This window comes from Meriones unguiculatus, chromosome 18 (assembly GCF_030254825.1).
Source record: "Meriones unguiculatus strain TT.TT164.6M chromosome 18, Bangor_MerUng_6.1, whole genome shotgun sequence".
NCBI lineage: Eukaryota > Metazoa > Chordata > Mammalia > Rodentia > Muridae > Meriones > Meriones unguiculatus.
Genome location: NC_083365.1, coordinates 43,309,248 through 43,322,301, shown reverse-complemented (window position 1 = coordinate 43,322,301; position 13,054 = coordinate 43,309,248). Strand labels below are relative to the sequence as shown.

General features: G+C 36.4%; 1 pseudogene; it reads right to left on the bottom strand.

Moving 5' to 3' along the window:
- Positions 1–9,524: 9,524 nt before the first annotated feature.
- LOC132649096 (small nucleolar RNA SNORA17) lies at positions 9,525–9,646 on the bottom strand (annotated as a pseudogene).
- Between the last annotated feature and the right edge of the window lie 3,408 nt (positions 9,647–13,054).

Sequence of the window (13,054 nt, the reverse complement as noted above, 5' to 3'; positions counted from 1 at the left end):
GATGAATTATTTAGAGGACTCAAAGGCACCTGCGTCACGAAAAGCCCGCTTAGCCATGGTTGACACAAGAAACCTGTCAATCAAAAGAAGTTATGCTTTGTTTTAAAAGAATGTAGGTACTTGTAGAAGAGATAAATACATATAAAACAACAATCACATTAGAACTAAATTTTTTAAGCTTTTTTTAAATTTTTTATTAATTACACTTTATTAAATTTGTATCCCCCCATAAGCCTCTCCCTCCTTGCCTCCTGATCCCACCCTCCCTCCCATTTCTGCATGCATGCCCCTCCCCAAGTCCATTGGTAGGGGAGGTTCTCCTCTCCTTTCTGATCTTAGTCTATCAGTTCTCCTCAAAAGTGGCTGCATTGTCCTCTTCTGTGGCCTGGTAAGGCTGCTCCCCCCCAGAGGGAGGTGATCAAAGAGCAGGCCAATCAGATTATGTCAAAGGCAGTCCCTTTTCCCATTACTAGGTAACCTAATTGGATACTGACCTGCCATGGGCTACATCTGTGCAGGGGTTCTAGGTTATCTCCATGAATAGTCCTTGGTTGGAGTATGAGTCTCTGGGAAGTAGAACTAAATTTTTAAAGTGAAATGAAAATTAGGAGTATCATCATAAATTCCAACTTAATTAGGTTTGAAGAGACAATAGAAAATACTTACAGTCCTTTATGTAATATATTTTTGTAAATTATATAAAATGCATATATAAAAGTAGAAAGCATATTTTTTGTTTTTTGTATATATTCAGTATATATATGTGTATGCATATATATATATACACATAATACATATATATATATATATTTTTTGGTGAGATGTAAAGAAAAATTTCTGAGGTATTTCACATAACCTGATGAGTTTAGTATTTACAATGTTTTGAAAGAATAAGAAAGAAATATTTTTGATAAGTTTCCTAGATGGCTAATTAATCAACTTTAGGAAATTCTTTTCTATCCTAATATAAAATAAATTAGGAAAAATTGCAGTTAATTGAAGAACAATGAAATAAGAAATTAAAAATACTGTGGAGACCATTATAAAAATGAAATTAGAATATCATGAATGAAATAACTTATTAATTGATATAATAGCTCAAAGCAATGGGTCTTAGGACCCTTTTAAAGCAGACAGATAAGAAATGTGATGATTGGGGAAAGTTCAGGCTTTTCAACTTGTAATTAGAAATCTGGGAATTCTAAGGAGCATACAACAGCATCAACATTAAAGGAATAAATACATGGAAACCAAAGTACAGCCGATCACCTTTATCTGAGTACCGAGATATGAACTAGGGTTGAAGCTGTGTGCCTTCAATCATCTGTCATGGCAATTACCCACTCAATGCTTTATATATCATGTTCATTATTAACCAAAGACCTGATGTCCATTTTACAAGCCTTCATATCTTTTTGCCAAGAGAAATAATATTAAATTTTAAGTAAATTACTAAGATAATTCTAATTTTTACATAAGATTTACATAAGTCTAATTTTACATAAAACATTTGTATACAGTCTCTGCTTATTAAAATATATGAATTTGGAAATCTCTGCTTAGAAAATATATATATATTAAAATATATATATATATATATTACGTTACTATAGTACCAACAATGCAGAGGCTAGCACAAGGTACTAATGGGTCACAAAGTAGCCCAGAAGGTCTCTTTAAATCTCATACAGACATACACACACACACACACACACACACACACACACACACACCATAACTTAGGGATGTCATCCTTGGATTTTTTCCATAGTAAAAAAGCAGCTATGTACTAAACAAAATCATTAAGAAATGTGAACAATTAAAAAATCCCAAGAAAACATTTGTAAGAATTAGAGATACAGTGGAAACAAACAAACAGAAAACCACACAAAGATTTTCACAAAATGAAAGACTCTATTTCTAAAACAAAACAAAACAAAATGATATGACTCATCATCAGGTTCTTTTTTGTTTGCTTGTTTTCTCTTTTTATTTTATTTTCTTTGATTTCCACATCACAGCAGAAGAAAGAACCATTACACTCTTCCTTATCAGGTCATAGAATGCAACATTTAGAACAGTATGTAAGTAGACTTTCTCAGTTTACAATCTAGATTTTTCATAGTTTGTTAATTAATTTTAATCTATAAAGTATCTAAATGACATGTTTGTGTCTGCGAATCAATCCATCATACACTGGCTTTTTGCTCTCATAATTATCTCATTTGGTTTTCAGAAGGCGAGTTAAAGACATGTTTAGAAAACAAATTACTTGTATGGTTGTTTATTATATGTCATACCTAAATACTTCTGTTCACCTAGACTATGGCCATGGAAAACACACATCTTAAAATATGTGGTTTATGGACTGGAAAGATGGCTCGGTGCAGAATCTGCTGCTCTTGCTTGCAGAAGATATTGATTCAGATCTTAACATCCACATTGGGTGGCTCTCAACTGCCTATAACTGCATTTCTGGCATTCTACGTCCAGTTCTGACCTGTACACATGTGGTGCACATGTCAAGCCTACATATATACATAACATGGAGAATGGTAATACTAAAAAATGTTAAAATATTTGGTTTATTAAAGTGTTTCATTTAAACATTTGAGACAAACTACATCACCATTTCTTCCATAGACAACCCTTATCCACAGATTTACCAGTTTGACCTCATGTAGACTTGAAGGATAAAAGAAATGTTAAAATATTATCAAATTATTGTTTCTAGTCTAACTACAACTCTTTCCGTTTTATCATCAAATATTTTTTTGTGTAAATGCACAATCATTCACTGGTTGCTGCTTTTTATTCTTTGAATTTTTAGGTTTTTTCTTACAATTGATTATTTTAAACTGCATGACTGCAATAGTTGTTTGAGTGTATTTTTTCTCTCTGTCTTATGTATACATCCACACATGTGAAAATTGCATGCTTGTTTTTGTGATTCTATTTTCCTTTCTTTTACAACATTCATATAAATGTTATCAGTTTTTAATAACACAGGGCAATGGTCATTTCATTTTGGAAGTTAACACTATTAAGTTCACCTTTTCTTTATTTTTAATTTCTCTTTTGATGGATTTAAAATATTGAAACTGTAACATTGTAAGAGTTTCAGAACAGAGTGTCATCCAATGTACTGGTTCTCTTTTTCATTTTCCTTGTAAAACAGTAATTTCCAATCATGTCTTCTATGTGTGTAGATCAACTGTGAATGGGGGAGTAAGGGTCCTAGATGGGGAGGGCAGGATGGTTAGTGGAGGATAGTAAGAAACGGGAAAGAATAACAAAGAAAATATAATGTTGTGCATGTACAGACATGTCATAGTGTAATACATTAGCTTGCATTCTAACTTGAAAAAAAAGGAACAGAGTTTTGGTCAGTTATTAAAATTACTTCTTAAACAAGCAATCTTACATAAGGTTGATTTCCAGAACCTACCTAAAATTTCCAGGAATGATGGTGTGTGCCAGTAATCCCAGAGCTGGGCAAGCAGACAGTCTGATTCCTGGGGGTTGTAGGAAAGCTGCCAAAGCCTCCTTCTTGTGTTCCAGGTCACTTAGAGATCCCGTCCTGCTGATGAGGTCATTGGAACCTGAAGATGGATACCTGAGGCTGTTCTCTGCCTTTCATGTGCAAATACTTCAACTGTACCATCTACACATGTGCATCTCTACATATTTCCAAATGCACACACACACACACACACACACACACACACACACACACTCACACTCACTTGCAAAAAATATAAATAAATAAAAGATCTTACTATTTCCAATTCTTTCATAAGATTCCATGCACTCTGCCCAACAGTTGGCCATAAGTCTCAGCATCTGCTTTGATAGTCTTCAGGGCAGAGCCTTTCAGAAGCCCTCTGTGGCAGGTTCATAACTTGTTTCCTGTTTTCTTCTTCTTCTGATGTCCATACTCTTTGCCTTTAGGGATGGGGATTGAACATTTTAGTCAGGGTCCTCCCTCTTGATTAGTTTTTTTAGATGTACAGATTTTTGTAGGTTTATCTTATTTTATATGTCTATATAAGTGTGTATATACCCTGTGTGTCTTTCTGCTTCTGGGACAGCTCACTCAGGATGATCCTTTCCAGAGAGCAACAGAACCAGAAAATTTGAACACAGGAGTCTTTCCAGAGACACATACTCCAACTATGTACCATGCCTGGAGATAATCTAGAACCCCTGCACAGATGTAGCCCATGGTAGTTCAATGTCCAAGTGGGTTACATAGTAATGGGAACATGGGCTGCCTCTGACATAAACTGATAGGCCTGCTCTTTGATCACCTCCCCCTGAGGGGGAAGCAGCCTTGCCAGGCCACAGAAAATGACAATGCAGCCACTCCTGATGTGATCTGATAGACTAAGCACCTCCCCTATCAGTGGACTTGGGAAGGGGCATGCTTGAAGAAGGGGAAGGGAAGGTGGGACTGGGAGGGGAGGAGGGAGAGGGTTATAGGAGGATACAAAGTGAATAAAGTGTAATTAATAAAAGTTTAAAAAAGTTTTCTGGTTCTGTTGCTCTCCTTGTGTGGTTCCCGTCCTCTCCAGCTCTTACTAGTTCCCACTTCTTATATAAGATTCCATGCACTCTGCCCAACACTTGGCCATAAGTCTCAGCGTCTGCTTTGATTGTCTGCAGGACAGAGGCTTTCAGAGGCCCTCTGTGGCAGGTTCCTAGGTTGTTTCCTGTTTTCTTCTTCTTCTGATGTCCAGCCTCTTTGCCTTTCAGGATGGGGATTGAGCATTTTAGTCAGGGTCCTCTCTCTTGCTTAGTTTCTTTAGATGTACAGTTTTTAGTAGGTGTATACTATGTTATGTCTATATGAGTGAGGATATACCCTGTGTGTCTTTCTGCTTCTGGGACAGCTCACTCAGAATGATCCTTTCTAGGGATCTTCCCAGAGACTCATACTCCAACCAAGGACTATTCATGGAGATAACCTAGAACCCTTGCACAGATTAGCACATGATAGTTCAGTGTCCAAGTGGGTTACATAGTAAAGGGAAGAGGGACTGCCTCTGACATAATCTGATTGGCCTGCTCTTTGATCACCTCCCCCTGAGTGGGGAGCAGCCTTACCAGGCCACAGAAGATGACAATGCAGCCACTCCGGAGGTGATCTGATAGATTAAGATCAGAAGGAAGGAGAAGAAGACCTCCCCTATCAGTGGACTTGGTAAGAAGCATGCATGCAGAAAGGGGAGGAAGGGTGGGATCAGGAGGGGAGGAGGGAGGGGCTTATGGGGGGATACAAAATGAATAAAGTGTAATTAATAGTAAAAAATTAAAAAAAAGAAATAAAAAAGAGTATTAACTGAGTGCACACCGATGATATTTTAAAATTATTTAATTTTACTCAGACACTTAGGTTCATATAGAAAAACAGCCCCAAAGGGTTCATATGCCCAACACATTAACCCTAAGCTTTTCCTCTGTCTTATAAAATGTGTTTCAGAGTTACAGAACCATTTCAATGGCCTGAAATAGAGACCCTGGGATAGTAGCCCTACAAGAATACATTACACACATAAAAGAATTAGCTCCAGAAGGTAGAGATGCAGCTCTTAAAGAGTTGATGCTGAATACTTTTCTCAGCTCCACATTTCCAATGAGTCTTACTAATCAGAGCTGAGCTCATATGGGTGACTGAGACTTCACCTCCTGCCCTCTATCACACTGCTGGGAAGCAGTGTGGATTTAGTGGAGACATTAAAAGTGTCGAGTATTATGAGGTGATCAGAATTCTGTCTTCAGTTTGATTTCTTATACAGTCTGAGGTTCATAACAAATGGAAAAAAAACTTGATTACAACACCACAAAAGTGTCATATATAAAAATGTAGGAATTTAAAGTAAAATAAATTATCTCTTACTAAAAATTTCAGAACAGCCGAGAATATAAAAGGAAAATCTTACAAAGTATATCTACATTTATTTATTTATTTATTGTCTTCCAACATATTCAAGCTATTCCTCCTACTTAGAGTCATCATTTCACTAGAAGTGTTTCAAGGGAGTTAAAAGGATCCACAGGTAGAATTCCAACTTTATAATTTTTAATTGAATCACTATTTGCAAACTATAGATGTACACCAGTGACTTGTGGTCCCTGTGCTATTATAACATTTGTAGCCACCTTGACTACTTTTTTTCATTATATCAAAGTTATTTAACTTTAGAATATCAATATTAACTTGGAATAATAAGAATTAAAATGACAACTTTTTTTTACAATACCTTTCTTTTGTAAGGAAAGAAATAAAGATAATTCTACTTAAAATATTCTCTAGACACTTTCATTCTGTAATAAGTTACATATTTATATAGATTAGAAACTTCAGCTAAATGCAATTTTTCCAAAGAAATATTTATGTTGTTTTTTTCTATTCTTTTTGTCCCAAAGTATTGGGAAATATAGTTAGGCCTTTGGAAAATGAAACAGGTGTTCAGCCAACCATGACAATCTGAATGGCTTGATTACTTCTCTGTGGTAGATGATTTGTTTTATTGTCTGTAATGGCACAATTACACCATGTTCTACTTCCATCTATAGTCACATCAAAGAAAAGATAAAAGAATAAATTAGGCTACTTTCAAGTACATTTTGATAATAGCTGCAGATGATTTGAAAGTTGGCAAGCCAGTTGAAATGTACTAAAAATTCACTAAGATTAATATTTAATATATTTCAGAGTCTGACTTGATGTCTATCTTATTTTCCATATATCTTCCAAGTGCTTATGAATAAGTTCTATATCTCCATTTGGAATAATGTGCATTAAGAAAAATTTCCTATGCTTAATAATCCAAGAGTATAGATAAGAAAAACCATTTTTCCTCATAAAACATTTTACACTTAGAAACTGTTTCTCATTTTTAAGGTCCAGTTCAACCTTTGTTCATCCTGGATCTCAATTACAAGTACCATGTGAGGTTTCTTTAAAACAATTATATTGTAATCCTATGCTTATTTCTGAGATTCTGGTTGAATTAGCTTACAGTGCCAACACACACACACACACACACACACACACACACACACACACACACACACGCGCGCGCGCGCCTGCACTCTTATAATTTAATGTACGTTATATTGAAAAATTCCAGTCCAAATACCTTGACAACTATACACAGCTTGTATTGAAACATAAATCCAATAGCATGTGAATAGGAGCCAAAGATGAAGTTTCTGATGGAGGTCAGAATGAATTTGGCACAAAATAACTTTAATGGTAATATGGGTATGTCATGTAATTTCTCGTTCCACAGATTCTTGTTGATAGTTTAATGAATAAAACAGCTATTGATATAAAATACCTAAGTACAGTGTAGTGATTATCTGCTAACTGTGCCTTCTTTGTACAAGTTAAGTGATTATCAAAACCTTTTGAGGCTAGAAGAAGTTAGCCCATTTAACTCTGGATTATGTGGATTTATGGTATTCGGACATTGTTGTAACTTTGCATTAGTGCTCACACTTAATAATCCAACAGCTATATGCCTTTACAGGTATAAAAGAAACATATTTTATTAAAAGCAGAAAGTTGAATTTTGGGGGTAGTAGTCAAGGGTTACTCTTACTGTTTTTCTTTCCTAGGGCAAAAGAAGATAAAGTATGACTCAAGAAGGAGTTTCAGCTCTAGACTTGGCGATATGACACAGCGTATGAATTAATTATGTAAAATTTCAAAGTCACATAATATGAGATATGGAACTTTTTTTCCCATTATTTCTAGAGAAATGATTCTTGGTATTTCGAGATTGGGAAAATAACTGGATTGACTCTCATTGGATATTGAATGAATGCTGGTGTAAATGAAAAGGAAAGGCTTTCTCCCAGTTAGGGAGTTTATCTGACGGTATTTATGTTTGGCTAGTCCTCTCTTTTGCTCTTGAAAAATTTCATGTGGGAAAATTGTATATCTAATTATGCTAATGAACCCACCAGGGAGCTTTCCAACTAAAGCCTCCTTCTCTCCAATCCCATAGTATGGGGAGATGGCCACTTAATATGTCTTGGATTATAAATGATTTGCGACTTAATGTTAAGCTCTTTCAAATTTCTCCATATAAGTAGAACAGAGCCTATTTGATTCCACATGCCCTTTAATGCTATCTATATCAATCAGCCTCTATTTGCATATTTCTTTTTTATTTTAAATGATTGAAATTTCTTTTTACTCTCTTGTCATATTTCCTACAATATTTTAATAAATCACTTCAAATTTATATTTTAAATTGGCAGCATCATAACTGATCATAATCTGTTTATGGTTTTTATTGTGAGGCATATATGAATTACATGATGATTTTATTTCTAGTCAATCAATATTTGTTCCTGTGTAGATGTTTACTTGACAGTATTCATGAAACTTGTGGCAATAATACTCATGAAGGCCTGCTCTCCCTAATGGTACAGCCAAGGGAAATGTCAGCTTTCCTACCATCCCAGGTGGCAAGGAATAGGGGAGAGGAAGAACGCATCTCTCCTTCATCAGTGCCACCCATAGCTGACAAAAGTCAGGGCCAGTTTACCCAGGTCCCTGCCACGATGTCATCTCTACTGTGCTGCACAGGTGAAGTTCAAGTCTCATTGGCCTGAGAATTGCAGCTGGTGAGAGGTGACGCAAGGACAGCTGTCCTGCTCTCATGATCTCAGTGCCAGGTCTCCCAGCTGCTACAGGTGGTGAAGAGACGGGGTGAGGAGGGGAAGAAGGTCATTTCTCCCTAGTTCACTGCTGCAGAGAATAGTAGCAGGCTCAGTTCTCCCATGCTCAGACCCTTTGGGCCAGACCTGCAGCAACTCCCTCAAGAAGACAGCACTCTACAGTAAGTCCTGGGCAATGTGAGGGACACTTTCCTGAGTACTGCATCTGGCTTGGGGTGGGGTCAATTTCTCTGCTCTCACCCCACCAGGGCCAGTTTTCTTATGTTGCCCAGGTGAGGGCTGAGGCCAGTTCTGCACAGTTCTTAGACATCAACATGTCTCCAAGTGGCAGCCTAGGCCAGAGATGTCTGGCTGGTCTTGGTGGTTACTGATCCTTGTGGCTACATGACTCAGGACCCAGATGTGGCCCCTTAGGGGTAGCACAAGCCAGGACTCCACCATGGTCCTAGGTGGCATTGCCAGCTACTCACATCAGGCTGTTCCTCATTATTCTCTAGTCTCCCTCTCTTCATTGAGACCACGTCCTTCTGTTTCTCTTTTTCTTCTACTTCTCCACCACTTACTGGCTCATTTTGAGGTGACCAGGGACTGTGAGGACCCGGGATCATTTTAGTAGTGGTCTCAGGAGTGCTGTGCCCCGCACAACATACATTATGCCAAGAAGCAAGTGTCTTCTCGGCACAGTCTGTCCCTCCAACCCCCATGCTGTGCTAGACTGGTGGTCATTTCAGACAAGCTCTTTATCTGAGCCTTGGGCAGTGGACTGGTGGTAGTCTCAGGCTTGATGGTTTTTTGTTTGTTTGTTTTGTTTTTGTTTTTCCCCAGGGATTGGTAGGCTAATAATTGTTTAGATGTTCATTATGTCAGACCACTGGGCATAGATATAGCTTCTCTGCCAGCTACGGACACACATGTGACACAGCAGCCTTGCAAAACCTTTATGGGCAGGATAAAATTTCAGTTTGTTATTAATCTTTAGACCCCAGAAAGAAAATACTTAAACTCTATGAGCTAGAATTTCTTTATCTTATGACTTTCCTTTAAGTTGTGGGACCTACATCAAATAATAAATGCAAACCATTATCATAGTGCATGATGCCCATGTACATAATTTATGATGTCAGTCCCCCTCCTTTCTGCTTTAAACATTGACCAAATAGTAATAACCAAAAGCCTATAACCTATGTTAAAATCCTAGGATGGTTCTGGTATAAAGAAGTACACACAATCTTAAAAATGAAACAGCGTTTGCAACTTTTGGAAAAAAAATAAAAATGTAAGAGAAAGTGCTTGCTGTATGCTGTCCTAAATATTCCACATTAGCAATCCCAAATCAGCTCTACAAATTAAATGTTTCCACTCATACTTCACAAATGAATAAACTGTATGGTACATGGACAGCTATGTGAATCAGAAAGTAGTAGATCTGGAACTTGATACAATTTCCTAACTACAAATTCTATGCCTCTAAACATTCATGACCTCACAAAATGTAGAGAGGTCAGGTGGACTTAAAGCCAATCACTAGCAAAACACTGAGTAAAAAAATCATTGCATTTATCGTAGAAAAGGTTATTTAGCCTTGGGATAGGAGTGACAATAGTTACTTATTTAAAGGCTTAAAAAAAAAAAAAACAACTTAAATTCCTTTCTTAATTGTATCCTTTCCCAAATACAAAGAAGTCAAATCTGTTGTGAACAGTCTGCAAATTCCATTAACTTATTGTGCAGGGAAAGTTATTTAGATTCAGCTGTAAACAAACAAATTCATCAAGAGGTTAAATTGGGCACTAAAATTTCATAGTGAACTCCAATGGTTGTAATTTAAGAGACACTTCTCAGTATTAAGATTTTCAGACCTCACCCAAAACAAAATGTTTCATTCTCTCTCTGTGTGAATACTCAGGAATCTGAACTTGAACAAGTGACACCAAATAATTTTTAAATGTACTTAAGTGTGATTCCTCGGGTCTTCTTATTTTATATGCTCAGATTGAGGAGAGCTTGTTTATAAATTGCTTCACAAATTATTTTTATTTGGTATTTGAGGTGAAACTCCTGGCAGGAAAAAATGATTATCATTTCAAATGGAAGATCTTGGTGAACGTGATTCTAAAAACAAAAAGATTGCCAGGATGCATTCAGCAATTCAATATCTCAAGGCTTAAATCACCATTTATTGTATATCAGACACTCTGCTTAAAAGAAAAAAAAAAAAGGACACTTACCTTCATGTGTCATGAAGCTAAAGGAAAGCACAGGTGAAGAACTAATCATTATAATTCAACTAAATAACACAGAATGGAACACACTGCCTGAATGCACAGAAAACCACTCACATGTTTTACAAGAGGTGAAGGTGTGTTGTGTGACAAATTCAAGGCTCTAAGGAGAAAAATCTGAAGACAAAAAAATAGCAGTGGTCATATAATTTTTAGGAAATACTGGAGGTGTATGTGTTATCATCTTTAATGGCTGTGACTTAGACTGTCTTTTTTTGGCTTGTACACACATTGTTCTATGTGGTAAAAAGCCCTTTTGTTTACACTTTCAAAATTAGGAAGCTGCCTTAATTCTTATGATGATGTGACTGGAAACTTCTTTAAGTACTTTAGTTTTTATATGTACGCATGTATAACTACTGGCATTTGACTGGCTTTATCTACTTGCTTTCTCACTTTTTGATCAATTCATACCTAGTTTAGACAGGTATCTAGCTGAGTTGGGGCATGTTTGATCTTGGAATAAGAGTCCAATAATAAATAAATACCCCATTGAGCCTTTTAGGTTTTATCTAGGTGAAAAATCTCTTTTATCATCAGAGTTCTTTGATGTAGGTGACCCTCTAGTCTTTTGATGTAGCAAATGCTTAGAATGGAAGACACTTTCAACAAACTAACAAGTCCAACTTTGGCTTTGTGAAGGTGAAGAACTAATTTAGATTTAGGCGAGGCACAACTGTACATAAATGCAAATTGATCCTCCAGATCTTTCCTGCTGTCATACTCTCACATTGCTTAATCAGCAAGAGTGGGCTAATAAACCACTGGCTTAAGATTTATTTCCTTTCGTCATTTCCCTCTATATCTCATGGTTCAATTTCACAAATTTTATCATGGCTAATAAAATGCAGATGGTCCTGGCTCATGATGAAATTATATACCAATAAACCTACAATAAATTGAAAATGTCTTAAGTAGAAAAGGCACTTTGTACTTCTAAACTAAAAAACACCATTGCATAGCTATACAGCACCATGCAGCACATCTCTTGCTATTTATTATGGGTTGGATGATGGGACGTTGAAAGTTGTGGCTTCTATATAGCAGTATACAGTGTATCATATACTACCTGAGATAAAGATCAAAATTCAAAAAAATTAAATGTAATTTTGTGCCAGATATCACAGCACTGTCAAAGCATCTTAAAGTCAAAATGAAATAAACATGCCTGTCAAGTCACATAAGTCATAAGCCAGTTAAATCACTTTTAATTTTTTACCAATACTTTACAGATTGGTTCACAATATAAAATAATTAACAAGTATACATTATGGAATAATGTGTGCATGCATGGAAATAATGTCAGTGGCAGTAGAGACAGAGACACAGTTCCATACTACCATCTGAATCAGTCTGAGAAATTACCTTAAGCTTTTATGAACCTTGATTCATGTAAAACCTGAGCCTTAGCTTTAATGTCAAACAGAAGATCAGAGCAAACAAGTTCTGAAGTACAAATGGAGATTTTTAAAGGAGATTTTGCTATAGATTGTAAGCACATGGGTAGGAACATGAAGGTTCTTAGGAAGGAATATGATACAGCCAGAGCATGCGTGAAAGGAGGCTTTTCACAGAGGAAGCCTGACTTTGCTGTCTTCACAAGGGTCATATATAGGACTGTGAGGAGTTCTGAAACTACTATCCTAAGTGGTTGCAAAAGAACATGAGCTCACAGGGAGATTCCTGAGAGGCACCAGAAAGAATCTCATTAAACAAGGTAAAAATCTCAGTCACAGATATGCAGGAAGTAAGCATCTACACAGAATTAGTAGTATTGTTTAAAATTCCCAGAAAATGTCTGGGGAGGGGAATGAGACCCTCCCTATTATCATATATGTTCAGACCTTAAGCCTGTTATATTGCTTTTTTTAATGTAAATTAGCTATATATAATATTATCTCTGTGTCTATATCCTTCACAACAAGTATTAATTCTGCTGGAATTTTTTGGGTTTCAGTTAGCAAGAGGCTTGATACAGACTTTGGGGTGGGTGGTTCTTTTTGCTTTCTACATCACTATGACTTCTTCATCTCTGTCCTTTATACAGCTATGATCTAGTAGAATATGCTAATGTG